Raw genomic sequence first — 5,740 nt, forward strand, 5'->3', positions numbered from 1 at the left:
GAACATCTTACTAACCAATTTATTTTAATTTGGTGTAATTTTTTAGTCCTTTATTTCTTAACTAATTCGTTTCAACTGGTCCATTTATCTTCCTTAATGCCCTCACTGTCTTGAATTTTATTACGATGTACAGTAAGTACCGCTGTATACGGGCAGCATATGAGAAAAATAAAATTACAAAAGCATAATTTTTATATTATTCTGAAAATTCAGGAGTGTAGTCCACAGAAATATTTTTATTCGCTAATTTAAGTTCACGTGAAACGATTTAAAAGATGAGAGAGACACACTGTAATTTTGTACGCACGATGGGCGTCAATGAAGACCCCATAGAGATGAACAAGAGCAAGAGTGTGGTACAGGCTCTCAAGACTCTAGACATTAAAAATTTTCTTGGTTTTTGATGCACTGCAATGTGCCAGGTTGGGGCATAAAAGCTACTGTAGTGAGTCCCAAGAGCTCACTCACTCGTTTGCTTGCTCGTATAACGTTTAACATTTAAGCCTTTAGAAGGTTGTAACGACTGAAACTCCCTGTAATTATTGTTCAGGCGCGGCGCCTTGAGGTCTTCATTACGTCCGGAAACATCCTTGTTATTTCTCTGTACGCCGAGCGAATCATCAAATAATAAAACCACACTTACTCTCTGCTTTAAGTTTTACATCACTCGCTTTTCGGTGGGTTGTATGCTTCATTTATTTATGTTACATTCTATGGTAATGTCGAGCAAAATGTAGGCTGATACATATTTATGCAGAAAAAAATTATTATAACAAAAAATTTATAAATTAGGTAAGAATTAGACTATTTCAGTCAAACTAAAGAGTAAAAAAATTTTAATAGATCAAAAGACGAAAAAACACGTTTTAATAGAAAACCAAACTAAAAACTAGAAAATAATTTTTAATAAGTCTAAAATACAAATAGGGTGAGTAATAAAACAGTTGATTTTATTGTAAAACAGTGTGGATGCTTTTAAAGATATTTTCATAATGACTTAACTTTTAGCAATATTCGGCAATAAAATATTCATTACAGTTCTTATTAATCTATTTAATTAAGAGAATAAGGAAAGTTTTGTTTTCGCGTATTTACATGATAACATGAGTTTTTTAAATTATTCAGAGTATCATTGAAAAGATCATGACCTGAATTTGCGCCTTTTTGAAGTTTCATATGTTTTTAAGCAATAGTTAATTTATTATGATAAATATTCGAAGAAGTTTTAAATAGATTCGAATTTCGCGATAAACGTCATTTGTTTAATTACTTATTTCATTTTGTACATGTGAATGTGGGTATAAGGTAAAAATTTATTTGTATAATGAGACTAAGAAAAATTTTGCAACGGGTTTATCTTTATCGTAAATTGTTTTTGTGATTTTTTCAGCGATAGGCATTTATGATTAAAATAATGAAGAGAGTAAGGAAAATTTTGTGACCATCATATTATTATTTTAAAAGGAATTTTTATAGTTAAATTTGATATCATCAGAAAGATCTAGACAAGAATTTGTGCCTTTTCACAGTTTTAGATATTTTTCAATGATAGTCAATTTTTTATATTGTTTTTGGAGTTGTTTTGAATAGTTTGTTGGTTCTCTAAATTTGTTTCGTCATAATTGTCTATTAAACTATTTGTAATTGATCCTGTCATAGCACTATTATTGTTTTAATTTATTTAAAAAATTCTTAAACTATGTATAGTGTGATTATAAGTATCAAAAAATCGTTAAGCCAAAGTTTTCTTATTCATGATCCGTAAATCTCGGCAGTTACATAGTTATTATTACAACCCGTGCTTTTTTACGATAAAGTGAATTGTTTTGTTGAATTGTTTGAAATGTTTGAAAGCGTGTTTTTTAGTTACTTAAACTATTATTTTTTTAAATTCACCTTTAGCAGACGATATCAAAATTAAAAATAATACAGAAATTGTCTATGAATAATTTTTTTGTCCGAAATTTTGATGTGAATTAGTGTATAACATCAATGCTTAAAAAAGTTATATATATTTAAAAAAAAAAAACTTTATGATAGATGAAATGAAAATCAATGTTCAATAGTATAATATAAAGATAGTATATAAAAAAATAAAGAAGATAATAACAAATCATTGAAATTCTTGGTGTTTGTCGCAAATAATTTTAATTTTGTGGCTAATAAAAAAGACGTTTCCCGGTGGCAGTGAAATCGAATCAAAATGAACCTCTGAGGATTGACGCCAGAATTAATTTCCCTCGGTTTTAGCTCGTCCTGGGTCGTCCGGTCCTCTCGGAATCGATAGTCTCGCTTATACACGACGGCTCGATAGGATAGGAGACGCGAGGACGAGAATAAGGACGGGAACGTACGAGAGGTGGAACATTTCTCGTTCCTCGTTCCTCGTCTCGATTTAGCTCTCTCGCGAAGAGAGCAAGCAAGCAAGCACGAGGAGCAGGAGACGAAGGCCGGGCGAGGAATTCGTACGGGACGCCATATTTCAGTTAAAGCGCACGAGGGTGGCGTTCAATGCCTCCGCTCGGGGTTGCTATGGCAATTAATTACCTTCATCCCTTCCCAAGCTCACGACACCCTTCTATAACGGGCACCACAGAGAAATACCGACGCGCACAGCGAATCAGGAATTTCCTACTCTGCTGCTGTACGTGGTAATAGACGTCTCTCGCTTACTTTATACTTTATACTATATATACTAGACCAAAGTTATCTACACTCAATTTCCTTTAAAATTTCTACGCTATGCTGCTATAAACTTGTCCTTGTCGAATTTCACTTTATTCCGCATTTATAACTTAATCCGTATAATTAGGTACCTTAAATAATTATTTTTTCTCGTTTTACTTCTTATTTTATCCTTCGTATGTCATCAAAAATTTTAAGATATAATTCCAATTACAAGTTTTCAACTACACTGTTAGACTAAAAATGATATTTTGGTGAAAAATATTTTCAATATATAGCAATAAATTGAAATATTATGGCAAAATATGGCAATAAATGAAAATTCACAGCAATTTATGACCATTTGTGATAAATTTATGGCAACTATGATAGTGTAAAGCAATCGATGGCAGTTTATAGCTGATATACGGCGATAAATGCTAATATATGGCAATACATGACATTTATGGAAAATATATGGCAATGTATGGTAATAGACGACAATTTATTGCAAATATAGAGCAATATATGCTAATTTATGGCAAATATATGGCGATTTTAGGCAATATATGTTCAGTATTTGGAAGAATGGGACCATATATCATAATGTATGGCAAGAATGTAAAAATATATGGTATTTTATGTTAAATATATGGCAATATATAGTAATGTATGGGATTTTCAGAAAATTTGTACGTCTATACATATCTATACCTTGAAAAACATATATGTACTTGCATGTGACTTCACAGGAAAAAAAATATTCTTGAATCAAGTAGGGTAGGGCGGGGCTAGTTGATCACTTTTTGGTTCGACCTTCCATAACTTTAAGACGATGTATCGGATTTAATCAAGTCATATACTGTTAGGTTCGTAATTTAGTCTTCTTCAAAAGGTCTAGCGACACAAAAACGATCTGAGTCCAAATTTTCAAGTTGTTCCCGCTAATACGCGAGCGCTCCAAATTGCTCAACGTGCCCCACTAGTGAGGCTAGTTGAGCATGGGTATGAAGCTAGTTGTGTAATGGCTAAAATAGACGGAATGACTGTATAGAATGATATGAAAACAAAATAAAATTGTAATTAACAAGCAAATATTTAATTTATTATAATTCTACATACGTATAATTATGATTATAAACATAACAATATTAATTATAAGTAATTATGTGAGAATATATATTCTATAACAATCTATCAAGCCCTACTATTTATCAATACTATTTATCCTTTTTCCGCGGCTGTGGCGGACTTACAGTCTGTACCCGCATTTGCCTGTACCCCACCCTTAGCACAGTGACCAAGGAAACCACAGAAACCTGGCCAGGGTACAGTCGGCACGGGAGTAAGCCTTGGAAATCGCAGAAAAATTGCGACTGCCAGGGCTCGAACCCACGCCTGAGCGACTGTTGTACGTGCAGTTTAAGACTTAAACCGCTCGGCCACGCAGTCGCCTTACAATATTAATTATAATTATGTTATATATTTATTAATATAATATCAATATGAGTTATTTTAATTTTTACATACGATATTGAATCATCACACGTACATATCAATTGATAATTATTAATTAAGTGAAAAAAAAATTTCATTTTTCAATATTGAAAATCTAGTAGGGCTGGTTTAACACGCAGTCAGCGCCTTGCTCAACTAGCCCCAATTGAGGTAACAGAATAAAAGTTAGGTTATAAAAGAATGATAAGAATTAAAAATAAACAATCATATATAATCGAAAGGGCAAACATTAAGTCATCTTTGAATACTTTCGTGATCACGAAATAGCATTTTTAAGCGAGTGTAGGAGAAAAGTTCTAAAGACCTGTTTTTTTTTTTTTTTTTTGACGCAAAAAAAAGAAAACGTTTTGTCAGTTAGTCTAAACATCGGACGGCAGTTGACTTTTGCGCGATGTGTTCTCCTCTCGTAACCCTTTCTTTTCACCATTTACACTTTTGTTGTAAGTTGCTTAGTTTTCGAGATATTTCGATTGCACAACTTACCCCTACGATCAACTAGCCCCGCCCTACCCTATATAATTTTGAAGAACTTAATTTTCTTGATTTGAGTAGAAAAATTCTTGAACTAATATAATTTTTCTTGGTTTAAGGAAATTATACTTGATTCAAGAATTTTTCGTCTTGATTCAAGACAGTTACCCTCTTCAAAATTATTTTCTTGGTTCAAGAATTTTTCTCTCGAATCAAGTTAATTTTTTTTTCAGTGTGTCATCATTTGTCGGTAAGTGAGATAATTTTTAATTTTTTTATTTTTTTTTTTATTTTTTTAATTTTTTTATTTTTTTTTATTTTTTTTAATTTTTTTTCGGTAAATTTTATGAAGTCTACCACAAAATAAATGAATTTTTCCGTAATTTTTATTTCAACAATAGTAATAAAAAAAGACCATTCGGCAGCCGAAATGGAAGTAGATTTCATCATGAATAGAAAAAAATATAACGAGGATTGTGTACAAAACTAAGGTTTTCCAAAGTTATTCGGGTTAAAAAGTGAAAAAATATGAATTTTTATAATTTTGAAAATTTTAAAATCCTGGCATTTCTAAAAAATTTTACGACTACACATATGATATGGTACTCAAATTGAAACTTATTTAAAGAGCTTTCAGATGCATTTTATAGAATTTCAATAAGTTATCCCATTCAAAAGTTATTCGAGTAAGAAAGTGAAGAAATATGAATTTTTATGATTTTCAAAATTTTGAAATCCTGGTATTTCTAAATTACTTGACCGATTAAGATCAACTTCAAACTTGACTTTAGTATTTATCTGTAGAATAAGTATGTTGAGTTTGGTAGAGATCCGTTGTAAATTGGCGACGCTATCGTCGTGACAAGCCGCGTTGTATCCGATATATATATAAACTTTTGAACCATATGCATTTTCCGACTCAGCTCGACGAGTATAGTCGAAATATAGCAAAATTTTTTAAAAGTTCCGTCATGAGGACCAATGCAATAGTTAGATTTCTATGAAATCTACTAAAAAAAGCTGCATTATGTCCCAGAATTACAGTGAATTTAGCGGTAATTTTTAAAGAAAATTTCTTTCCGTGTAT

Source organism: Cotesia glomerata, linkage group LG7, assembly GCF_020080835.1.
Source record: "Cotesia glomerata isolate CgM1 linkage group LG7, MPM_Cglom_v2.3, whole genome shotgun sequence".
NCBI lineage: Eukaryota > Metazoa > Arthropoda > Insecta > Hymenoptera > Braconidae > Cotesia > Cotesia glomerata.